The sequence below is a fragment of the Bos mutus genome, chromosome 6 (genome assembly GCF_027580195.1).
Source record: "Bos mutus isolate GX-2022 chromosome 6, NWIPB_WYAK_1.1, whole genome shotgun sequence".
NCBI classification, from domain to species: Eukaryota; Metazoa; Chordata; class Mammalia; order Artiodactyla; family Bovidae; genus Bos; species Bos mutus.
In genome coordinates, this window is record NC_091622.1 from 36,443,427 (window position 1) to 36,470,408 (window position 26,982).

Consider the following 26,982-nt stretch of genomic DNA (forward strand, 5'->3'; position numbering starts at 1 on the left):
CAGTGGAATCAAAGGTCAGTGGCATGAACAGACCTGGTGAGGCCCAGTATGAATCCATTTAAACTATCTCAGACAGAGGGGAATTGCTTCTGTTTGAAATAAGCTTCAGATAACTTTCCTTTCTATTATGGAGTATAACAGAGGAGTTACATACAAGTTTAACAACCTATATGGCTACTGTTCTGACCAATCAGAACAGTAGCTACTGTAAACAGCCCATATAATGGGAAACCACTTGTAGGCAGTAAGAAGTACATGGGGTTGAACATCAGCCTAAGCTAGGTTTTCATGAACTTTTATTGGGGGGAGAAATTGTAAAGCTACAAATGAGTTCAGAGACATACAACCTATAACATATATTCAGAGTTCAGAAACATATATTCCTACTAGCATCTGTCAGCACATTAGCCCCATTCTCTCCAGTGAGGCCACTTCCCTGTCTTTCCAAGCTTTCATTCTGGCTGTGTATCTCCTGCAACCTTCACTAAAGAAAGTAGGGTTCTCTTAAGTCATTGTAGGTGACTCAAAAGTCCTATTCATTCCCTCAGTAGAGGGAAAATGCCTATACTCTTTTGTAAAGAGATACTGCAGAAAATGAAATGATCACTACGCTATCCTTCCATACAAAGCATGGTCACATACTTTACCTTGCTTGATTTTTCACAACTATCATGGGGATATGTCATGTCAAGGGGATTTTTGTTTTTACCTGTCATGGAGGAAAATGAAGTTCTTGTTAAGCGATTTGTGAGGAGGCACACAGCCGGTTAGTGGATGTATTGAAATTAAACTCGCTTGTTTGCTCTAAGTTCAGGTTTATCCTGTACTTTTCTTCATCTTCCCAAGCATCCCCTTAAGACCTATGACAGCCCTTATTGTTCTCTACTAGAGTTCATTGGCTTTCCCTGTCAAAATTTGAAACCTTTGTGTCTTAAAAAGAGTCCTTTTTCTACTTGTTTTGTCAAAATTTTTAGTGTGTTTGTCACAACCTTTATATCCATTAAAACCTTTAGTTCCCAGGGGTAAACATTTTAGAGGAGGGCCTCTAAACTTTATTTTGACTGAAAATTACCTGGGGAGTTTGCTAAAACTCAGATTTCTGGGTCCTAACTTGAGAGATCTGATTCAGTAGATCTAGGACTAGGCCTAAGAATTCACATACCTAAAAGCTGCCAGGTGATTTTAACGCTACCAACCAGAGAGCATGCTTTGAGACTACAGGCATAGCTTCAGTCAGTATCTTGAAATAACACATTTCTGGTTTAGATTCCACGTATGTGATATCATATGGTGTTTGTCTTTCTCTTTCTGACTTATTTCACTTAGTATAATAATCTCTAGATTCATCTATGTAGCTGCAGATGACATTATTTCATTCTTTTTTATGGTTGAGTAGTAGTCCATGGTATATGTGTACCACATCTTCTTTATGTCTTCATCTGGACATTTAGGTTGTTTCCATGTCTTGGCTATTGTGAATAGTGCTGCTAGGGGTGCATGTTTCTTTTTAGATTATAGTTTTGTCTGAATATATGCCTAAGAATGTCCGACTCTTTTTGACCCCATGAACTGTAGCTCACCAGATCCTCTGTCTGTGGGATTTCCCAGACAAGAATACTGGAGTGGGTTACCATTTCCTTCTCCAGCAGATCTTCCTGACCCAGGGATCAAACCCTCACCTCTTACATCTCTTGCATTGGCAGGAAGGTTCTTTCCCACTAGCGCCACCTGGAAAGCTCCAATGGTGGGGGGTGTAAAAAAAAAATCAGATGATCAAGAGGATGTATTAGTAAATGTCAGGAAGCCTCCTTCTCCAGGTATCCCATCAATGGGTCAATATACAAAGTAGCCACGGCAGCATAGAAGAAAGTGTGAGCTAATAATAAAGTTTTCACTTCCCTAAGTGGCTGCTGTTCTTGTTGTTCAGTTGCTAAGTTGTGTCTGACTCTTGGTGACCCCATGGACTGTAGCCCACCAGGCTCCTCTGTCCATGGGATTTTCCAGGCAAGAATACTGGAGTGGGTAGCCATTCCCTTCTCCAGGGATCTTCCCAACCTAGGGATCAAACCCAGTTCTTCCACATTGCAGGCAGATTCTTTCCTGACTGAGCCACCAGGGAAACCCACAGCATTGGGTACATGCCTTAAACCAGCAGCCAGTAATACAGAGCCAGAACGTGTGGCTGTGGGGACCACTGAGAGAAATAATTCCTCCATCCACACTGGCTGCCTAGGTGCTTCTCTCACATGCTAGACATACTCCTGCCTCCATTCCCTTTGCCTAAATGTTTTCCTCTGGTCTATTTAAAATTGCAAAACCTTCCTTTGCCTTCTAGACTACTGCTTCCTTCCCCATGTGCCTCTCTCCAGGACTTCTCACCTCTAACATACTAGACTATCTAGATTGAGTTACTGTTTATTATCTGTCTTCTTCCAAGACCAGGGTTCTGTTTCATTCACTGTCCTATCCTCAATATCTAACGTTGTGCCTAAAACATGCCTTGTTGGTGTTTAGTCGCTAAGTCGTATCCGACTCTTTTGTGACTCCGTGGACTGTAGCCTGCCAGGCTCCTCTGTCCATGGGTGCAGGCAAGAATACTGGAGTTGACTACCAATTCCTTCTCTAGGGGATCTTTCTGACCAGGGATTGAACCCATGTCTCCTGCATTGGCAGGCGAGTTCTTACCACTGAGCCAACTGGGAAGCCTGTGCCTGAAACATAGTAGGTAGACCAACTACATAAATACCATTAACGTTCTTGGAGAAGAGTAAACAAATGTCTCTAGTGTCTCTAGAGAAGTTCAAGGTAGGTGGAGATCAGCATGCTGGGAAAATCACCTATGTGTATACTGAATTCACTGAGAGGTAAAATAGAAGTAGTGTTTGTTAGAGACAGCAATAGTGTCTCAGTTACTGATAAATGGGAAAAGAGGTCACAGAGTCCAAAGATAGCAGCAGCCATGGAAAGTAGCCAGTGATGAAGTCTGGTGACCTGAAACTCAAAGCTGAGATTTGGAAGAAGTGAGTAGATGATCCACTCTGGGATGTTCACATTTTGCAGTGGTTTCTTCTCTCAAAATAAACAAGATCAGAATGTGAAATTTTCCATCGTAACCTCAAGGAAAGCACTTTTGCTTCTGTAGTGACTTTTTATGCTTTAATCACAAGAGGGCACCAGAGTCTAGCAAAAGATCACTTTTTTCCTTCATCTAAAGCTGCGTGCGTGCTCTGTTGTTCAGTCGTGTCAGACACTTTGCAACCCCATGGACTGTAGCCTGCCAGGCTCCTGTCCATGGGGATTCTTCAGGCAAGAATACTGGAGTGGGCTGCCATTTCCTACTCAGGGGATCTTCCTGATCCAGGGATAGAACCTGCATCTCCTGTGTCTCCTGCATTGGCAAGCGGATTCTTTACCACTGAGCCACCTGGGAATACCCTATCTAAAGCTTTTTGTTGTTCTGTTGCTAAATCCGACTCTGCAACCCCATGGACTACAGTAGGGTAGGCTCCTCCAACCTTCACTATGTTCCAGAGTTTGCTTGAATTCATGTCCATTGAGTTGGTGATGCTAACTATCTCAACCTCTCGTCGCCTTCTGCTTTTGCCTTCAGTCTTTCCCAGCATCAGGGTCTTTTTTTTTTTAAATGAAGTTGGCTCTTCACATTAGGTGGCCTTTAATGGAGCTTTAGTTTCAGCATCAGTCCTTCCAATGAATATTCATTGAAGAAGGGGTGCAATTAATAATTACTTGGAGCCATATGTGTAAACAGGGACTTTTCCTATGCAAACTGGGACAAAAGCCCTGCACAATATGAGCATGACCAATTTAATTACGGGGTAGCTCTACACTAAGGGCTCTTATTCTCAAAATCACTACAAATGCTTATGACACACTAATAGATTAGAAAGAAAAGTGACCAAACTTGCTTTTATCTTGAAGCAAAGATCAAGAAAGGCTTTCCCCTGTACCCTACTTCCCTAATTATCTTTATTGCCTATCCTATTTTTCTCCTTAGTGTGATCTTAGTTTGATTATACCCTCAAGTAAGAGAATTGTTTTATCCAAAATTATCTCAATTATTTGAAAGTGGTCCAAAGTGTTCTCTAAATTCTCACAGTTCTTTTCTGCATATCTCTTATCTTCTATACTATATATTAATTATTTATATACTTGTTTTATTCTTTTGAACATGACTTACATGCTGAGGATGTGAAAAAATAGGTTTTGAAAATGGCTTTTTTTTTTTCCTTCTAGTTTTATTGAGATACAATTGATATAACTTAGCACTGTGTAAGTTTGAAGTATACAGCATAATGATTTGGTTGTACATCATGAAGTGATTATCACAATAAGTTTAGTCAGTATCCATCATCTCACTTATGCAGAAAATTAAAAGAGTCCTGTTATTAGCATAAATTCAAAGTATGGTTGGAAGGAGATTGTGGTGAATAACAAAAGAAGCTCCTATGAGTCTTATCACTGAATAAATTACAAGAGTTCTAGGGGACTTCCCTGGTGGTGGTCCAGTGGTTAAGACTCGATACTTCGAATGCAGAGGACACTTGTCAGGGAATTAAGATCCCATGCACCACGCAGTATAGCCAAAAACTTAAAAAAGTAAAGAGTTTTAGAAACTGTGTCGGGAACCAAGGGCAAAGACCAAATACGTATTTCTTACTGATTTTTTTATGTCGCTCTTGAAAACATACTATCAGCTTATACTAGCTAGCCACCAGAGAATTTGAGGATGAGGGTAGTTGCCTGAGAAACCAACCATGGGATTACAGAGTTGAACTTTCAGTCTCAACCTCCAGGAGGATAGAAGGCTGAAAGTTGGGTTAATCAGTAACTGTTGACAATTGATTTAATCGATCATGCCTACGTAACGGAACTTCCCTAAAACCCCCTAATTTAAGGGAGAGTTCGGAGAGTTTCTGGATTGGTGTACACATCAAGGGGCTGAGATGTGGGGGTGCAGCCAGAGACTGCATGAAGCTCTACGCTGCTTCTTCTGTCTTGGCCCTATGGATCTCTTCTATTTGGCTGTTCCTGAGTTGTATCCTTTATAATACACCAGTAAGTAAACCGTTTTCCCAATTTCTGTGAGTTGTTCTAACAAATTATCACACTTGAGGAGGGAATGGTTTTGTAGCTGGAAACCTGGGACTTGCAGCTGGTGAACTGGGGCACTTTTGTAGGACTGATTCTTTTTTTTTTTTTTTTAAACTTTACAAATTGTATTAGTTTTGCCAAATATCAAAATGAATCCGCCACAGGTATACATGTGTTCCCCATCCTGAACCCTCCTCCCTCCTCCCTCTCCATACCATCCCTCTGGGTCGTCCCAGTGCACTAGCCCCAAGCATCCAGTATCGTGCATCGAACCTGGACTGGCAACTCGTTTCATACATGATATTATGCATGTTTCAATGCCATTCTCCCAAATCTTCCCACCCTCTCCTCTGCAACAGAGTCCAAAAAATATGGAACGCTTCATGAATTTGCGTGTCATCCTTGTGCAGGGGCCATGCTAATCTTCTCTGTATCGTTCCAGTTTTAGTATATGTGCTGCTGAAGCAAGCACTGCAGGACTGATTCTTACTCTGTGTTCAGTTCAGTTCAGTTCAGTTGCTCAGTCGTGTCCGACTCTTTGCGACCCCATGGACTGCAGCACTCCAGGCCTCCCTGTCCATCACCAACTCCTGGAGTTTGCTCAAACTCATGTCCATTGAGTCAGTGATGCCATCCAACCATCTTATCCTCTGTTGTCCCCTTCTCCTCCCACCTTCAGTCTTTTCCAGCATTAGGGTCTTTTCCAATGAGTCAGTTCTTTGCATCAGGTGGCCAAAGTATTGCAGTTTCAGCTTTAACATCAGTCCTTCCAATGAATATTCAGGACTGATCTCCTTTAGGATGGACTGGTTTGATCTTGCAGTCCAAGGGACTCTCAGGAGTCTCCTCCAACACCACAGTTCAAAAGCATCAATTCTTCAGCGCTCAGCTTTCTTTATAGTCCAACTCTGACATCTGTACATGACTACTGGAAAAACCAAAGCTTTGACTAGACAGACCTTTGTTGGCAAAGTAATGTCTCTGCTTTTTAATATGCTGTCTAGGTTGGTCATAACTTTCCTTCCAAGGAGTAAGTTTCTTTTAATTTCATGGCTGCTGTCACCAGCTGCAGTGATTTTCAAGCCCCTCAAAATAAAGTATATTGTTTCATCTATCTACCATGAAATGATGGGACTGGATGCATGATCTTAGTTTTTTGAATGTTGAGCTATAAGCCAACCATTTCCACTCTCCTCTTTTACTTTCATCAAGAGGCTTTTTAGTTCTTCTTTGCTTTCTGCTATAAAGGTGGTGTCATCTGCATATCTGAGGTTATTGATATTTCTCCCAGCAATATTGATTCCAGCTTGTGCTTCATCCAGCCCAGTATTTTACTTGAAGTACTCTACATATAAGTTAAGTAAGCCAGGGTGACAATATACAGACTTGACGTACACCTTTCCCAATTTGGAACCAGTCTGTTGTTCCATGTCCAGTTCTGTTGCTTCCTGACCTGCATACAGATTTCTCAGGAGGCAGGTGAGGTGGTCTAGTATTCCCATCTCTTTAAGAATGTTCCACAATTTGTTGTGATCCATACAGTCAAAGGCTTTAGAATAGCCAATAAAGAAGAAATAGATGTTTTTCTGGAACTGTCTTGCTTTTTCTATGATCCAACTAGACAGATGTTGGCAATTTGATCTCTGGTTCCTCTGCCTTTTCTAAATCCAGCTCGAACATCTGGAAGTTCTCGGTTTATGTACTGTTGAAGCCTGGCTTGGAGAATTTTGAGCATTGCTTTGCTAGCGTGTAAGATGAGTGCAATTGTGTGGTAGTTTGAGCATTATTTGGCATTGCCTTTTTTGGGGATTGGAATGAAAACTGACCTTTTCCAGTCCTGTGGCCACTGATGAGTTTTCCAAATTTGCTGGCATATTGAGTGCAGCACTTTCACAGCATCATCTTTCAGGATTTGAAATAGCTCAACTGGAATTTCATCACCTCCACTAGCTTTGTTCATAGTGATGCTTTCTAAGGCCCACTTGACTTCACATTCCAAGATGTCTGGCTCTAGGTGAGTGATCACACCATCGTGATTATCTGGGTCGTGAAGATCTTTTATGTATAGTTCTTCTGTGTATTCTTACCACCTCTTCTTAATATCTTCTACTTCTGTTAAGTCCATACCATTTCTGTCCTTTATTGAGCCCATCTTTGCATGAAATGTTCCCTTGGTATCTTTGATTTTCCTGAAGAGATCTCTAGTCTTTCCCATTCTATTGTTTTCCTCGATTTCTTTGCATTGATTGCTTAGGAAGGCTTTCTTATCTCTCCTTGCTACTCTTTGGAACTCTGCGATCAGATGAATATATCTTTCATTTTCTCCTTTTCCTTTCACTTCTCTTCTTTTCACAGCTATTTGTAAGGCCTTGTCAGACTACCATTTTGCCTTTTTGCATTTGTTTTTCTTGGGGATGGTCTTGATCACTGCCTCCTGTACAATGTCCATAGTTCTGTCCATAGTTCTTCAGTTCTCCGTGTCCCTCTGTCTACCAGATCTAATCCCTTGAATCTATTCATCATCTCCAGTGTATGTACATAAGGGATTTGATTTAGGTCATACCTGAATGGCTCAGTGGTTTTCCCTACTTTCTTCAATTTAAGTCTGAATTTTGCAATAAGTAACTCATGATCTGAGCCACAGTCAGCTCCTGGTTTTGTTTTTGCTCATTGTATAGAGGTTCTCCATCTTCAGCTGCAAAGAATATAATCAGTCTGATTTTGGTATTGACCGTCTGGTGATTTCCATGTGTAGAGTCATCTCTTGTGTTTTGGAAGAGGGTGTTTACCATGACAAGTGCATTCTCTTGGGATTATTCATTCAAAATTGCACACAATATGGCCTCCATTTCAGGTATGCAGGGCTGGTTCAACATTTGAACTGAATTTTTGTAATCTGTCACATTGACAGGCCACAGGAAAAAAAAATTTGTGATCATATCAAAAGATGATAAAAAAATTGCTAAAATGCAGAATGGATTCATGATTAAGGACTCTTGTCAAACCAGGAATAGAGGAGGACTCCCTCAACTTGGTAAAGAAATCTACAAAAAGCCTACAGTCAACTTCATACTTCTGGTAAGAAAAGAGCTTTCTCACTAAGATCAGGAGCAAGGCAAGGATGATCTCTCTCACACTTTCAAGATCACACTGGAAGTCCTAGCGATGCAATAAGACAAGAAGTCATGGCATTTAGGAAGGGATAAAACAGTTTTGGGTTGCAAATCACATAATTGTCTATGTAGAAAATCCAAACAAATAAACAATAGCAACAACAACAACAACACAATAAAAACTAGAACTAGTAAATGATATAGCAAGGCTGCAGAACAATGTTAATATACAAAAGTCAACCACTTTCCTATATACTAGCGGTGAACATTAAAGACGTAGTACCATTTACGTTAGATCCCCAAAAGTGAAATTGTTGTTGTTTTACTCTCAAAGTCGTGTCCAACTCTTGGAACCCTTGGACTTTAGCCCTCCAGGCTCCTCTGTCCATCAGATTTTCCAAGGAAGAATATTGAGGTAGGTTGTCATTTCCTTCTCCAGGGTATCTTCCTGACCCAGGGTTCGAACCCACATCTCTTGCACCTCCTGTACTGGCAGGCAGATTCTTTATCATGGTACCACTTGGGAATCTTTATAGATTACCAAGAAATACTTTGTTTTGGGGCCAGAAAGCCCTAAAGCAGCAGCTGGACCAAAAGAATTTCTGTTCCTGAAAAGAGAATATAACTGAATAAAGATAATTACATATTTCCTTAATCACTTTGCAGAGCTTCTATTTTTCTATCATTTTCTTCTCTTCAAGTAGGAAAGGATTGTTTGTTTCTGAAAGGCCCAACATACTCTACCTAGAAAGAATTCAAGCAAGCCAGTCCTCTGCTGCAAGAATAACAGGTATTGATTATATTTCTCAGTGTACCATTTGGGTACAAAGGATGATTTTGCTATAGATGGTCAGGAATCAGCAGTGTGAGCATGAAGTTGTTCAGCCACAGTTGCCACATGTATCATGAGTCTGCAGTAGTTTTGTTACATCTTCAGTACCTTTTAGGTTCTGGATCTGTTGGCCTCTTTGGCAGAACAAGAAAGTGACATTTTATTGTATTTGTTCTGCTGCCTACAAATTAAGGGGGGTGATTGACAGTGTTTTGAAGGAATAGAGGACTTTGTTTGCTTTTGGTGAAAAACTTTTTATTCTCTCCATAATAGAATGAATAATTGCATGGTTTTAGAGGATTAGGATGCTGATAGGAATATTTGATTTCATAATTTTAAGAGTAGTTGGTGCTATATGGAAATAAGCTTGAAATCCAGATCTTAAGCTGCTATAAAATTTGTCAGTTAAATACAGAATATGTTTGTGATTCCATGGAACAGGAAGGCCAGGCTGGCCTAAACAGTGCTACTCAGCTTCTTAAGAGTGCTGCCAGTTCTTTGTTTTGGCTTTGTTTTCTTAAAGGTGCTTCCTCTTTGGCCAGGGGCTCTTCACCCTTTCCTGAAGCACGTCTACCAGTTGGGACACATTAGGAAATGGCCCCCAAATCTATTTCCTTCAACTTGCACTGGCAGAGAACCAGACAGCCTGTCCCCTTTCCTGAAACACAATCACCAAAGTTGTTTGTGTCTTGGGCTCTTTTCTACAAAGTCTTGAAAAATCTTCCCGAGACCTCAGCAGATTGCAATATACCAGTTTATCGCTGTGTGCATTATCCCTCCAGATATGAGTTGCTTGACTCTCTCTGAGCTTTGTTTGGCAAAACCAAGATTCTAATATTAAAATACATAAACATTAAACCTTTTGGGCATGCATTCCAATTACATTTTGAGTTGCAAATGTTCTTTTCTCTCTTGAAAAAGTAGGGGTCTAAACTTTTCTTTTCACACTACCTTCTGATATACATGCTAACTCCAACTCATTTGGTATAAAAAGAAAATATGAAAATATAAACAATGCACAGATACATACTTGATTCTGAAAATTTACTCCCCTCCTTCACTTTCACAAACATACTCTTATCTTTCCTTTGGATGTGATAATCTATCCCATCACTTCTTCCTTTACAATGCTTAAGAAATATGACTGAGTTTAGCCCTTTATTACTTTATTTTTGGGCTGTTTTCTAGCTACTGTATTCTCTGCCAACAATGCTCACTCCTTTAATCCAACCTAAACCCTCCTACACCTTATCCCTAGTATAATCTTTATTCCAGAGCCACCAAACTATTTCACCTATCATTACTGTTGAAAAACCATTCATTGTTCTCCCTGTGGAAAGAATCAAGTCCAAATTTCTGAGCCTGAGAAACATGGCATCACAACCTGGGGCTTAGAGGCTGTTCCCCACTCTTCTTTTTAAAAAACATTTATTTATTTGGCTGCGAGAGGCCTTAATTGTGGCATGTGGCTTTCAGTTCCTTGACCAGGGATGGAACTCGAGCCACCTGCCCTGGGAGCATGGAGTCTTAGCCACTGGACCACCAGAGAAGTCCTTCCCTCTCCTCTTTTTTAAAGATCTGGGCTGCAGTGCGAGAGAGTTAACTTGCATCTCACTATCATCTCTGTTATTTTCTTATCATCTCACTTTCATCTTTTGGCACACTCTTACTTCTCAGACCTTTCCCCATTCTTACATCTTCAAATCTAATGTATTTTTCAAGGCCAAGATTTTTTTAAGACGAGCTGCCTCCGTGAAGCTTTTCTGACCCCTGTAGCCTGCAGCCATCTCTTACTTTGAGATCTTAATGCTTAATCTCACTTCCATTAATTTGGCCACTTTTCACTTACTTTCTCTTGTATGTCTTCAGAAGCACTGTCTCATATTATCACTTCACTTTGGGATGCTTTTATCTTGTCCCCTCAACTAAATCATTAGCTCCTTCATTCATTTATTAGTATTTACTGTGTTTACTGCCGTGCTGTGCTTAGTCACTCAGTCATGTCTGACTCTTTGCAACCCCATGGACTCTAGCAGTGTCAGGCATGATGCTCTAGTGGAGACTCCTGCCACACTCTTCATCACCCAATGGGGAAATCTGTCAAAGGTTTTAAAGTATATTAAAAGGATAATTTTTATTAACTTATCCTGGGTCTTTAACACCATGGAGTTACCAGCTATTACATGAGGCCAGTTGGACTCCCTACCTACTGGTGCTTTTATAAAAGTTGTATTTTAATGTCACCATTAGAAGCAGATTCTGTAAGTGAGGTGGTGTAATGTGGTTAACTAGTAAGTGGTATAAACAAGGCTGGATCCTAGGCTCCTTTTTAACCGGAATCTAAGTGACATGAAACTGTGGTAGATTTGAACAAATGCTCTTCTTCCACTGAGACCAGGACAAGCAGCCTGCTATGGGCTGATGAGATATACTAAATATGAACTATTTTGATCCCCTCAAGGGACTTTTGGGGAGAGGGGCTGAAAGACCTCTTCAAAAGTTTACTCGAGTTTTAGAAATTAATATTTGGCGATCAAAGTTGTAAATTCAAACCTCTAGTTTTCCTTAAGTCTATAAATTCAATTTACCAATGCTCTTGCTCTATTTATAAGTCTAGCAGATTTTATTATTTACTTCTAATAGATCTTTCAATGGTGTTTGATCTAATTTATAAACTTAGTTAATTTAACACTTCCAAATACTTTGTATGTGGAGGAAAAATATTCAATTTCTCTAGTGTGTTGGGAGACCCCTAGACTACCGTCACCTTCAGATTCACTGGAAGGATTTATAGAACTCAATGTATAGGTCTACTCATAGCTAAGATTTATTACAGGAACATAGTAAAGATACACAGATAGTAAGGGAAAGACAAAGGCCGAGTCTGGAGGACGCCATCTATAAGCTCTCTTATGCTTTTCTGCTCTCACAAGGGGTCACACAGTACATGCTGTTCCCCCAGCAATAGAAACTCTGCAACATGTGTGCAGTATTTTTTAAATGTTAATTTTATTTTGGAGTATAGTTTATTTACAATGTTTCATTAGTTTTATGTGTGTGGCAAAATGATTCAGTTACTCATATACATATAATCCATTCATTTTAAGATTTTTTTCCCAGGTAGGTTATTTCAGAGTATTGAGTAGAGTTCCCCATGCTGTGCAGTAGGTCCTTGTTCTGGTGTGCAGTATTTTGGCCTGTGGAAACCACTAGGGAAAAACTAGAGCCCAAGGTTTTTCTTGGGAGCTGAGTATGTAGGCATTCATGCTCTGCCTAGCATGAACCAGAATTCCATACTCCCAGAAGGTGAGCAGGCATTCTGCATAAACCATATTGCTTGCACAACCAGTTTAGGCAAAGTGAACCATCCTTATCAGTTAACTGTTGCATGAGAATACTCGGTGACTTAACTTCCAAATCCCAACCAAGGGCCAATCTTGAGAGCAGGCCTTTCTAAGGATAGCAGACTCAGACCTGCTGTGTTACTTCTATTTTCTAATTTAACAAACTAAGTTTTCCCAATTGCTCAAATAATGCATATGAAGCAAATAATTGAAATTATAAATACAATAAACTGTAGTTCTTTTAAATATCCTATTATTTTCTACAAACAGTAGGATTTCAACTTTAAATCAAAAGCCTAAATCACTTATTTAATTACATACTTGAAATTGGACAGACAAGATTGATCTTATACTCTAATGGGTCAAATTCTATTAAATAATGTAAATATATAAAATTTCTTTTTTTATGTATAAACAAGACACAAAAATTCTTTAATATCAAAGTATTAACATAGATCTGATTATCTTAAACATTTCTGTGATTACTCCCAATCCTTCCTAGAATAAAAGATGCTTTAACACTAAGGAAACTATATCACTCTTAACACTAAGCTAGTAAGGTAGCCTGACCTGGAACTGGAGATTTCTGCAGAGGTTGACTCCTTGCCCTGACCATGAATCGTAGTTGATTAGGTAACTTTAAAATGAGTTGTTATCATGTCCCTGCATTTAGGTTATATATTAGCTAATTCTTCTGATTGCTGACTGAAGTCTACAATTTACCCTAGGTTAAGCATTGACTGGAAAAGGCTTTTTAAAAAAAAGGCTTTTTAAAAAAAAAAAAATTGTGGGAGAGAGAGACCTTAATGTAATTGTTATTTTGGTCTAAATTTAAAGCTTTTTGAACTTAAAGGAATTCTTCATTCTTTCATATTGTTGCTATCTTTTAAGACAACAGTTTTTTAGAATATTTATTAGAATACTGAGAGTCAGTTCCTAGGCAGGTTGATAAGAAGTCTGGGAGGAAGAGAAAAGGGTCTGGGACTCTCAAGGAGAAAAGGGCAAATGTTTTTTTCTATATGTCTTAGTCAATATAACAATGTATCATGCTCAAAAGACATATTTCTCCTTAACAAGAACCTTCTGACTAATCTTTATCTTAAAATGTGTATTATGGGAGTGGGTCTGGTAAGATCTTTCTATTGTTAGTTCTAATCCTGTCATCTTAAAATGTAAATTGTGGGAGTGGGTCTAGTAAGATCTTTACAACCTTGAAACATTCTTTTGATTTATTGAAAAAGTATATAACTCCCTTTTCTAAGACTAGCAAGTGGGGCACTCTCCATCACCCTTTTGATGTCTGTGTCAGAAGCTTTCTCTGTCCCTTTTTCACTTTAATAAAACTCTGCTACACAATGCTCTTGAGTGATCAAGCCCGGTCCCTGGTCCCAAAGCTAAATCATCTTTGGAGATCGTGAATCCGTCATCGTTCACCATGAGCTATCAATACTGGATATGTGTTATGGTTTTACCTATGTAGTCACAACTTTCAAAGTAATTTTTCCCCTAATTTTTTAATATATTAAAAAAAAAGAAAACAGTTGTAGGTTCACAGCAAAATTGAATGGAAGATAGACAGATTTTCCATATATCCTCTGCTCACTACCCCAAACGTACTCTCCTCCATTATCAATAGCCCCCACCAGAGTGGTTCATTTGTTCCAATCAGTGAACCTACACGGATTCATCGTCTCCCCAAGTCCATCGTTTACATTAGGGTTTACTCTTGGTGGTGGACATTTTATGTGTCCATAGACTCTGACAAATGCAGCCATCACTGTAGGGTCACACAGAAAGGTTGCCCTGCCCTAAAAATCCTCTGTGCTCCACATTCTTCCCTGTCTCACTGCACCTGGCAACCACTGACTTTTTACTGTCTGCATACTTTTACCTTTCCCTGAGTGTCATGTAGTTGGAATCATACAGTATGTAGCCTTTACATAGTGGCTTCTTTGACTTAGTAATATGCATTGAAGTTTCCTCCTTGTCTTTTCATGGTTTGATAGCTCCTTTCTTTTTGACACTGAATAATATTTCATTGTCCAGTTGTACCACAGTTTATTTATCCGTTAACCAATTGAAGGATATCTTGGTTGCTTCCAGGTTTTGACAGTTAATAACTACAGCTGCTCTAATCATCTGTGTTCGAGTTTTGGTGAGGACTTAACTTTTCAGCTCATTTGGGTAAATACTGAGGAATGTGATTGCTAGATCTGGTGGTAAGGGTATGTTTAATTTTATAAGAAACTGTGACAGTCTTCCAAAGTGGCTGTATCAGTGTGAATTTCCACCAGCAATGAATGAAAGTTCCTGTACAGCATTTGATATTGTTTTAGAGTTTGACTTTTTTTTTTTTTTTTTTTTGGCCACCTGATGTGAGCAGGATCTTAGTTCCCTGACCAGGGATTGAAACCAGTCCCTGGCAGTGAAAGAGCTGAGTCCCAACCACTGGACTGCTAGAGAATGTGCTGGAGTTTGGCCTTTTTAATAGGTGTGTAACGGTATCTCATTCTTGTTTTAATTTGCACTTCCATAATGACATGATGTAGAACATCTCTTCATATGCTTATTTGCTGCCTGTGTATATATCCTCTTTGGTGAGATGTTTGTTCAGGTGTTTGGTCCATTTTTTAATGTGGTTTGTTCTCTTTGTTGTTGTTGTTTTGTTGTTGTTGTTGCTGTTATCTCTGACTCTTTTGCAACTCCATGGACTATAGCCCGCCAGGCTCCTCTGTCCATGGGATTTCCCAGGCAAGAATACTGGAGTGGGTTGCTATGACCTTCTTCAGGGAATCTTCCTGACTTAGGGATCAAACCTGCATCTCCTGCATTACAAGTTTGTTGTCTTAGTATTGAGTTTTAAGAGTTCTTTAGTAAGATGCTCTTTTCCTATGGCCTCTTTCAAGATTGTTTTCTTTGTCTTTGATTTTCTGCAGTTTGAATATGACATGTCCAGGTGTAGTTTACTTGACATTTATTCTCCCTGGTGTTCTCTGAGCTTCTTGTGGTTTGTGATGAATGGTTTTAAATGCCAATTTCTGTCCTCAACAGTGATGGCAAACACATTTTTTTTTGATGTGTTTCTATGTCTGAATTGGTTACCAAATGATTAATTGATGCTCAAGCAGCAATAATTAGTACTTGGTAGTATTGGGGAAGGGGAAATTTCTTGAGCTCTTTTTACTGGTCTAATAACTGAATTGACACAAGACAGATTAACAAGAGAATAAAACAATTTAATTTGTATGCATGAAGGTCTCTAGAAATGGGACCGCCTGAAGCAACTGAAGCAGGCTGTTGATATATAAAGACCAAGAAATAACTATTTGCAAAGATTTAACAAAACAATTGGGTTTATGCATGGGGTATCAGATTAATGAAGAAATAACTTAGCCTCAAATTCCCCAACTCTCTTGACAAGACTGCTTTCTATTTTCCTGGTATAGGGAGGGAACGTTTATGGAGGAGATTCATTTCCCACTGAAGGGAGAAAGAGGAGGGTCTGAGGTTTTTTAAAATATTTTTTCCCACCAGCTGTTTTTCATGGAACTTTAATTCAGTGTAATCATCATGCCATTGAGGCATATTCTGTGGTAGCCTGCCCTAGACCCCAGTACTAAACTGTACTGAGGTAAGAACAACTTAGTTAAGATGCTGGCTTCACTTTGCAGGCTCAGAAATTGGATCTTTTCACTGTGTACTTATGCTAGGTTGGAACTCATAGTTGCTGATTCATGACAGTTAAACTCAAGAAGCTGAGGTGATCAGCTTGAATCAGAATGATAATTAATTGATTCTCTTAAGGGACACTCCTTCCTATGACAGAAGTACTCAGGTCACCTATACAGTCACTTCTGGGTATGAGAGTAAAGATAAGTGTATACGCTTGAGAGATGTTTCATCCAAGTAATGGAAAATGCTTGTGTCAGCTGTCTCAACCTATGACAGAGGAAAACATCTTTAGGAACTGGGTGTTTCATGTTGCCCTGCTCTAACGTTGAAAATGTAGTTAAATATTCTCAAACTCTAATAATTGTGACTAGTAACGATAAAGACATGGCTTATCATTTATCATCAGTTCAGTTCAGTCGCTCAGTCATGTCTGACTCTTTGCAACCCCATGAATCGCAGCATACCAGGCCTCCCTGTCCATCACCAACTCCCGGAGTTCATCCAAACTCATGTGCATCGAGTCGGTGATGCCATCCAGCCATCTCATCCTCTGTCGTCCCCTTCTCCTCCTGCCCCCAATCCCTCCCAGGGTCTTTTCCAATGAGTCAACTCTTTGCATGAGGTGGCCAAAGTACTGGAGTTTCAGCCTTAGCATCAGTCCTTCCAATGAACACCCAGGACTGCTCTCCTTTAGGATGGACTGGTTGGATCTCCTTGCAGTCCAAGGGACTCTCAAGAGCCTTCTTCAGCACCACATTTCAAAAGCATCAATTCTTCGACGCTCAGCTTTCTTCACAGTCCAACTCTCACATCCATACATGACCACTGGAAAAACCATAGCCTTGACTAGATGGACCTTTGTTGGCAAAGTAATGTCTCTGCTTTTTAATATGCAGTCTAGGTTGGTCATAACTTTCCTTCCAAGGAGTAAGCATCTTTTAATTTCATGGCTGCAATCACCATTTGCAGTGATTTTGGAGCCCAGAAAAATAAAGTCAGCCACTGTTTCCCCATCTATTTGCCATGAAGTGATGGGATTGGATGCCATGATCTTCGTTTTCTGAATGTTGAGCTTTAAGCCAACTTTTTCACTCTCCTCTTTCCCTTTCATCAAGAAGCTTTTTAGTTCCTCTTCACTTTCTGCCATAAGGGTGGTGTCATCTGCATATCTGAGGTTATTGGTATTTCTCCTGGCAATCATAGAAGGTGATAAATCATAGAAGATGTGATTTATCATTTATCATAGAACATGATTCTTCTATGCCAGAAAATTGGCTAAAAACTTCATCCTCACAAAATCTTCAGAGATAAAGATGATTACACTTTGGTAGATTAGGAAGGTTAAATGATTTATTCAAGCTCATCCACACAATTAATAAAATCCAGAGACAGAATTTGAATGTAGTATTCTCTGAGGCCTCCATACACTATCTTAGACCAGTTTTAGTTTCTATTTATTAATAGAACAAACCCTTGTGTTAACACATTAGTTTTTCTGACAGGTTACTCTAATACTAGTTATCAGTGGTTCCTCTTTAGCTTTGGCAAGTTAATAAAGGTGACTGTGCGAAGCTTTCCATGAAATTGTATAACCTGGTATGAAAATTAATAAGTAAAACCTCGCTAAAATGAGGTTTTTCCAGTAGTCATGTATGGTTGTGAGAGTTGGAATATAAAGAAAGCTGAGTGCCTGAGAATTGATGGTTTTGAACTGTGGTGTTGGAGGAGACTCGTGAGAGTCCTTTGGACTGCAAGGAGATCCAACCTGTCCATCCTAAAGGAAATCAGCTGAATATTCATTGGAAGGACTGACACTGAAGCTGAAACTCCAATACTTTGGCCACCTGATGCGAAGAGCTGACTCATCGGTAAAGACCCTGATGCTGGGAAAGATTGAAGGTCGGAGGAGAAGGGGATGACAGAGGATAAGATGGTTGGATGGCATCACTGACTCAATGGACATGAATTTGAGTAAATTCCAGGAGTTGGTGGTAGACAGGGAGGCCTGGCGTGTTGCAGTCCATGGGGTCACAAAGAGTCGGACATAACTGAGTGGCTGAACTGACTGACACTAAAAATGAAGCTGGGAGGCCAGAAGGGAGAGCTTTCATGCAGGACAACTCCACATCCATTACAGGAAGAAATGCCAATGGAAGCATTAACAAAAACTCATCATTTATAGTCTCCAAAAGGAAAAAGTATACATAGCATCTCCAGGAAAAGATGTGTATCATGCCTCCTAGAGGAAATCCACTTCCTAGCAACTCAGTCAGTGAGAAACCATCATCACTCTGAACTCTCACTTTTCTCCAAGGGACTTTGATTCAAAACAACCTCTTGCAACATCCCCTTTCTCCATGTTTCTTTTTTAAAGTAATGTTTCTTTCCTTTGTTCATTGGGCTTGCTTATGGTTTCTGCCATGAGTTGTTTGTCCCAAATTGTAATTCTCTGCTACACCCAGATAAACCCCTCCTTTTTTGCCAGGAAAGTAGTTGACTTTTATTTTTAAAATCAGTAGTAGAATATTTTAAACAAATAAAAATATAGAGCATATTGTAATAAATGGGCTTCCCTGGTGGTTCAGTGGTAAAGAATCCGCCTGCAATGAAGGAGATAAGGATGCGCCGGTTCTATCCCTGGGTCGGGAAGATCCCCTGGAGGAAGGCATGGCAACCCACTCCGGTATTCTCTCCTGGAGAATCCCATGGACATAGGAGCCTGGTGGGCTGCAGTCCACAGGTTCACAAAGAGTCGGACACAACTGAAGTGACTGAGCACAGCACACATAAAAATATGAGCATACTGTAATAAATAGTTATGTACCTACCATGAGGATTTAATGCATTGACATCTGTCTATTTTCTACAAAGAAATTCTTTAAAAATATAAATCAAACAAGTCACTTTTCTTCTTGAAACACTCCACTGGTTTTCTACATTTAAATAAAAGCTCAAAGACCCAGTGAGCCACTAGGCCCTACACCATCTGCCTCCCCATCAGCCGTCACCCTGTCTCCTAACATTCTCTTTCCCATTACAGATGCCCTAGCCTGTTTACCTTGCTGGTCCATGGAGATGCCAAGCACTTCCAGTCTGAGGGCTTTGGGCCTATTGCTCCCTCTGTAGCACCATTCTGATCTCAGTGTGCTCTTTTGAGTTTAGTTGTATGACTGTGGTATAAAACAGTCGTTATATTGTCTCATTCATCTTACAATTTTATGATTTTCTCTGATTATGTAGATGTTTGTCTCTCATGTTCAAAAAATCCAGAGGTAAGCATTCCAGAGACAGTATACCAATTTCCTGGTTTCAGGAACTCACATTCCTTCTATCTTTTTACTTTGCTATCTGTGGTTTCTATTCTGAGTCATCTCACTGTCCATGATAGTGATAGCTATTAGGAATGCCAGTCCTGTTTGAATTTCAGCCCAGAGGAAAGAGGAAGCAGGAAAGAGCATTCCAGGTTTCTAAGAAATGTTGGGTAAAGGAAGAAATGGAAACCTGAGTTTTTTATTTTTTAATGTTTTTTGAAGTTAAAACTTTGATGTCAGAAAAAAAAAAAATCCCAAAACTTTGTTGTCTAAGTAAAATCTCATCTACCTTCATGGGAGCCTCAGAGGACAATAATAAAGTATTCTTTTAAACTTATTTCTAATCACCATACTAGTAAAACTGTAGTTAAGCTTGATCTTTTTGTGCCACCTGTGGCCCAGGAGAGTTTAGCTCCTTTTTGTTTGTTTTAGCAATATAAACATTTTTTAAAATTAAAAATGGATGCACAACTTCAATATTTTAAAAATGTATTTTTAAATGTTAAAATTTATATATTTACTTATTAGGAAGTTAGTATAAGCAGTATTTTTGATGAGCACAGAGATGTTGTGTAATTTTTTATAGTTGTAGAAAGTCTCTGAAATAAATTTATTTCTAAATTGGGTTGTGTAGTATTGAGAAAAATCTGATTCAGAGACTAGTAGTCAGAAATGGCTTCAGGTTTTGAAGTTTTGTTCATCTTACAATTTTATGATTTTCTCTGATTAAACAGAGATGAAAAGGGAAAATTTATTCTGAGATACATATAAAAATGACACAAGTTAACACATAGGCTTCCAGTGTGGTAGATAGTACATGAGAAGGCACAGGAAGTGTGTTTTTATACAATTTCTTAAGTGTCTTAAATGAATAGATAAATACACATATATGTTTTCAAACTGTGGTGCTAGAGAAGACACTTGAGAGTCCCTTGAACTGCAAGGAGATCAAAACTAGTCAATCCTAAAGGAAATAAACCCTGAATATTCATTGGAAGGACTGATGCTGAAGCTGAAACTCCAATACTTTGGCCATCTGATGCGAGGAGCTGACTCATTGGAAAAGATCCTGATGCTAAAAAGATTGAAGGCAGGAGGAGAAGGGGCAACAGAGGATGAAATGGTTATATAGCATCACCGACCCAATGGACATGAGTTTGAGCAAACTGTGGGAGATAGTGGAGGACAGAGGCACCTGGGGTGCTGCAGTCCATGGGGTCATAGAGTCGGTAACTTAGTGACTGAACAACAACAGATATATATATACACAAAAATACATGTAATATATATGTAATGTATATAATATACTATATATAATAATAAATATATAAAATGAGCATATTGTTGTTGTTGATTGGCTTTAAACTGCTCTAAAACTGCTTTATTGAAATTTGGATACCACACATGTTAATTGTACAATTCAATGAATTTTCATAAATTTATAGAGTTGTGTAACCATTACTGATCTAATTTTAGAACTTTTTTATTACCTCAAAAAGCTCGCAACAAACTTATGCTTACTGGTGCCAGTTTTACCCTCTCTGCTTCCTTCCCCTCTTTACCTGAGAGGAGTAGATGGTCTGAGAGCTGGTGTCTTAATGCCTGTGTAAAAATATCCATGATCTGTGTTCCTGTAAACAGTGTCTGAACATAACTGTAGAACTTGTAGTCAAAGATAAAAATTAAAAGTGATTTTGTTGTTGAGAGGCCTGTGAGCTGATTCATTGTAAGTACTGTGTAATAATGCATAACTGGGACTGAATTGTGTTATATGTCGAACTGGAATGTTCATATGTATCAGAGGACAATTCTTCTGATGTCCAGAGTTTTCACTACATAATGCTGTTTTGTTTTTTTGGCTGTGCTGGGTCTTTGTTGCTGCAAGGGCTTTTCTCAAGTTGTGGCAAGTAGGAGCTACTTTCTAATTGCAGTGTGTGGGCTTCTCATTATGGTGGCTTTTCTTGTTGCAGAGCATAGGCTCTAGGCCCGCGGGCTTCAGTGGTTGTGGCACATGAGCTGTAGAGCACAGGCTCAGTAGCTGTGGTGCACGGGCTCAGTTGCTCCGTGGCATGTGGGATCTTCCCGGACCAGGGATAGAATCCGTGTCTCCTGCATTGGCAGGCAGATTCTTTACCACTGAGCCACCCGGGAAGCCCAACGCTTTCTTGTTGACTGGCAAGTTGCAGATGACATTCTCTGTGGCTTTGGATGCCTGCCAGAGGGAAGACTTACAATTCCCAACAAATTTGAAGGCATGCTTGCTAGATACGATACTTGACATTAAGTAAGCAGGTTCACTATACACAGTGTGTAATCAAAGAACTATCTTTCACAAACTCTTATCTTTGTTTCTGACAGAACACTTGCAGTTTCTACAAAACTGCTGTAAAAGTTGGCCTCAGTAAAAGTTGTTTATCTCTCAGTAAAAGTAGTAACACTATACAGGACTTCCCCCCACCTGCTTTTGACAGATTGACTCCATGGGATTTAAAACTTCCTTTTTTTCTTGAGTTGATAAGGTGACAATGCTCTTTTGAAACAGATACAGGTGAGATATACCAGGTGGACTAAGCAGGTGTGAAACAGGCCCTGGGGTAGGGTAGCTGACCTTATTGATAAAGTAGTGACAAGGGACAGTCAGTTACATCATAATGTACTAAGGTATGTTACAGAAGGAAAGAAGTGATACAAAGGATGGGTTTGGGCAAAAGCCCGTGAGACTATAGAGACTTCTTCCTTGACTAGCAAATGAGGTCACCCTGCAAGCTGTGCGGGCAAGACAGGAGTGGAGCTCACGTAGTTCTCTGGCTGACCCTGCTGCTGAAACAGCAACCGCAGAGCAACTAAGCCCACTCACCGCAACTACTGAGCCTGTGCTCTAGAGCCCAGGCGCCACAACTAATGCACCTAGAGAGTAGCCCCTGCTCCTTCTGTAGCACCAGTCTGTGATGATCCTCTGTTGGTTGTTGTCAGCTTCCAGTGGCTGGTCACCATGCTCATCATCTTCAAGCCCTCGTCTCCTTTGCAGATCTTCTTAAACTACCTCTGCCCTGTGCGTTCCTTAGGAGTTCCTGGGCCAAATGCCTTGTTGGTGTTGCAAGTTGTCTTTACTGCTTTACGACCCATTTTGAACTTGAGTAAGAAAATTGCTTGAATTTACTTTTTGTCTAACGTCTTTTCCCTAGTCCAAAATAAATATAAAATAAACAGCAAGTAATAAATCATTAGGAAAAAACATAAAGTGAGAAATGTGCATTAAAATGACATATAACATAACCACATTTATTTAAGAATGTATTCCAATTTCAAACAGCAAATTTCAACAGTGCAAAACCACAGTTACTTTTGCAACAACCTAAGCATATTAAAAAGCAGAGACATTACTTGGCCAACAAAGGTACGTCTAGTCAAGGCTATGGTTTTTCCAGTGGTCATGTATGGATGCAAGAGTTGGACTGTGAAGAAGGCTGAGCGCCGAAGAACTGATGCTTTTGAACTGTGGTGTTGGAGAAGACTCTTGAGAGTCCCTTGGACTGCAAGAAGATCCAACCAATCCATTCTGAAGGAGCTCAGCCCTGGGTGTTCTTTGGAAGGAATGATGCTAAAGCTGAAACTCCAGTACTTTGGCCACCTCATGCGAAGAGCTGACTCATTGGAAAAGACTCTGATGCTGGGAGGGATTGGGGGCAGGAGGAGAAGGGGACGGCAGAGGATGAGATGGCTGGATGGAATCACCGACTCGATGGACATGAGTTTGAGTAAACTCTGGGAGTTAGTGATGGACAGGGAGGCCTGGTGTGCTGCCAGGGCAAATCATGGGGTTATTGCGATTCATGGGGTCGCAAAGAGTTGGACATGACTGAGCTAATGAACTGAACTGAACTGAACTGAATGGTATTGAGTTGTGAGGATTCTTTATATATTTTGAATACAAATTGTTCCTCTACTCCCAACATTTTTTAAAAGGCATAGGTAATATTTGTGTTTAATTTCATTTACAGAATGAAACCAAAATGTATAAATATTATTTATGATGCAGGGGGAATCATTGAGGATTAACAACCTCAATCGTAGAGGTTGTTATGAGATATACAGTTTGCAAATATTTTCTCTCAGTCTGTGACTCATCTGTTCTTTTTTTTTTTTTGGTGGCCAAAGTACTGGAGTTTCAGCTTCAACATCAGTCCTACCAATGAACACCCAGGACTGATCTCCTTGCAGTCCAAGGGATTCTCAAGAGTTTCTCCAACATCACAGTTCAAAAGCATCAATTCTTCAGCGCTCAGCTTTCTTTATAGTCTCTCACATCCATACATGACCACTGGAAAAACCATAGCCTTGACTAGATGGACCTTTGTTGACAAAGTAATGTCTCTGCTTTTTAATATGCAGTCTAGGTTGGTCATAACTTTCCTTCCAAGGAGTAAGCGTCTTTTAACTTCCTGGCTGCAATCACCATCTGCAGTGATTTTGGAGCCCAGAAAAATAAAGTCAGCCACTGTTTCCCCTGTTTCCCCATCTATTTGCCATGAAGTGATGGGACTGGATGCCATGATCTTAGTTTTCTGAATGTTGAGTTTTAAGCCAACTTTTTCACTCTCCTCTTTCCCTTTCATCAAGAAGCTCTTTAGTTCTTCTTCACTTGCTGCCATAAGGGTGGTGTCATCTGAAACTCCAATACTTTGGCCATCTGATGCGAAGAACTGACTCATTTGAAAAGACTCTGATGCTGGGAAAGACTGAGGGCAGGAGGAAAAGGGGACAACAGAGGATGAGATGGTTGGATGGCATCACCGACTCAATGGACATGGGTTTGAGTGAACTCCAGGAGTTGGTGATGGACAGGGAGGCCTGGCGTGCTGCGGTTCATGGGGTCACAGAGTCAAAACACGACTGAGCAACTGAACTGAACTGACTGAACTGAATGGCAAAAATGGTTTAAAAACAATATTTAAATAAAAGGTTTGTGAAGTCCTAAAGCCTCTTCTTGGTGTTCTAGGATTATTATACCATAATTTGCAACCTATTGCTAGGAAGTGTTGAGTGGCATTTAAACTCAGCAAGCTGAGTATCTCATTTTTAGCAGAATCCCGGACTGATGGAGTTGGAAAGGACCTAAAACTTAAGCAGAATTAACACTTCTAATTCTGTAAATAAACTCCTACATGTTTGAATGACTTAATTGCAATGCTGTATGAAAGGTTTTATGGAGCACTGGAGGCACAGCTGGATTTGAGGACAAACCAAAACACCAGGAGTCAGAAGTTCAGTTAAGGCAGGAGTACAAAAAAATCAATGTTTCCTGATAAGATTAGGGATTTATTTGCTGGCTCATGATAAACAACAGGTTAAGCATCAAAGAAGAGTAAGGAAGAACTCTAAACTCTGTAGAAACCAGGCTTTAAAAATAGAAATTCACCTCAATGACTGTTGTAAATACTAACAGAGAAAAAAAATTCATGCTGATAAGGGAATTGTATTGTGTTCAGTATTTGAGGGTTAACTTTGTACATTTACCTCAAACTATGCCATGCCTCATTTGCATTTGTGATTTATGTATATTTCTTTTTGTTTACCTCTTTAAACTTATTCATTCATTTAACACTGAATTTATTGAGTACCTATTTAAAGCTAGAAACTAACCTTAAAAATTAATTCTCACTCTTATAAAGAAAATACATAAGTAGCAGTTATAAAATTATGGAGTAAGTACTCTAACATATTTTATAAGTAGGTATATTTTTGAGTATAAAAATACCATGAAAAAAAAAGTTGTTTTTTTGGAAAGATCAATAAAGCTTTAACTATATTGACTAAGGAAAAACAGAAACCACTAAAAGCAGAAATGAAAGTGGGGTCATTACTATAAATTTTATAGAAATAAAAATAATATAAAAGGATACTATGAAGAATTGTTTGTCAACAAATTGGGTAACCTAGGTAAGGTGGACACATTGCTAGAAAAATACAATCTGCCAAAACCAACTCATGAAGAAATAGAAAATCTGAACAGACCTATAACTAGGAAGGAGATTGAATCAGTAATTAAAAACCTCCCGAACAAAGAAAAGCAATGGACAAAATGGCTTGACAGGTAGATTCTGCCAAATATTTAAATAACTAACTCTTCCAAAAAAACCTGAATCTTCCTAATTCATCTGTGAGATCAACAGCCCCCTGATACTAAAGCCACACAGAGACACTCTAAAGAAAACTAAATCACTATCCCTTGTGAATATAGATGCAAAAGTTCTCAATATATTACTCACAAGTTTAATTGAGCACCATATTAAATGGATTATATGCCATGACCAGGTAGGATTTAACCCTGGAATATGAGGATGGTTCAACATAGGAAAATCAATGTAATACACCATATTAACATAATGAAGGGAAGAAATTACATGATCATCTTAATTGATGCAGAAAAAGCATTTGACAAAATTCAGTACCTTTTATGATTAAAAAAAAAAAGAAACCTCAAACTAGAAGTAGAAGGATACTTCCTTAACCTAAGGGCCATATATGAAAAACCCATAGCTAACATCTTACTCAATGGTGAAAGACAAAGCCTTTTCCCTAAAATTAGGAATGAGACAAAGATGCCTGCTTTTGTCACTTCTGTTCAGCAAAGGCTTCCCAGGTGGCTCAATGACAAAGAATCCACCTGCCAAGCGGGAGAAGTGGGTTCAATCCCTGGGTCCAATCCCTGGGTTGGGAAGATCCCCTGGAGAAGGAAATGGCAACCCACTCCAGTGTTCTTGCCTGGAGAATCCCAGGGACAGCAGAGCCTGGTGGGCTGCCGTCTATGGGGTCGCACAGAGTCGGACACGATTGAAGCGACTTAGCAGCAGCAGCAGCAGCAGCCAGTCTTTTTGCCTGGGAAATCCCATGAACAGATGTGAAATTTTTTTTTCACTGATTTTTTAAAACTTCTGAATCGTTTGAATCACTTGAAACGAGACGCATAATTCTTATATTAAAAAAGAATTTTTAAATAAATGAAGTTCCCAAAGGGTCAGTCAGCCAGTTTAACTTTCTATGTTAAGGATAGTTGTCAAAAACGATACCCCACTAGATGAAGATTTCTCTTCCAACTCTGAAAATATGCTATTAACATCACACAAATCTTTTTTCAGTCTTGCAGTGGTTTCAAGTGAGAGCAGTGCATCCCCCGCCCCTCTCCGAGACGATGTTTAGAGATGTCTGCTACCCTTTTTGGTGGTCATATGTCTGAGGGTTGCTATTGGCATGTAGTGGTCATAGGCCAAGGAGGGAAAGCGTACTGTAAAGTAAGCAAGTGTCATATTGAAGAAATCATTGCCAAATCTATTCTTAGGATGATTTTAGCTCTCAGGTTTAGTTCTTTTATCCGTCTCGTTAGTTTTCTGTCTGTGGTGTAAAGAAAGTTTCCATATTCATTCTTTTGCACATAGATTTAGTTTTCTCAACACCGTTTTTTAAAATTGAAATATAATTGGTATACAATATTATTTAGTTTTAGGTGTACTATATAGTGACTTGACATTTGCATATATTATGAAATGATTGCCATGATAAGTCTAATAACCATCTCTCATTCAAAATTATTACAATAT

The 26,982-nt window shown here is 39.4% G+C and overlaps 1 protein-coding gene and 1 non-coding gene across 4 annotated transcripts in view; one reads left to right on the forward strand and one right to left on the reverse strand.

Annotated features, from left to right (window-relative positions):
- The window catches only part of ABCG2 (ATP binding cassette subfamily G member 2 (JR blood group)), a 127,537-nt gene that overhangs the window by 11,625 nt on the left and 88,930 nt on the right, over positions 1-26,982 (forward strand). The gene's annotated exons all lie outside the window — the stretch shown is intronic.
- Positions 5,478-5,584, reverse strand: LOC138988350 (U6 spliceosomal RNA). The gene has a single exon (XR_011464652.1). It is a non-coding gene; the product is annotated as a U6 spliceosomal RNA (small nuclear RNA).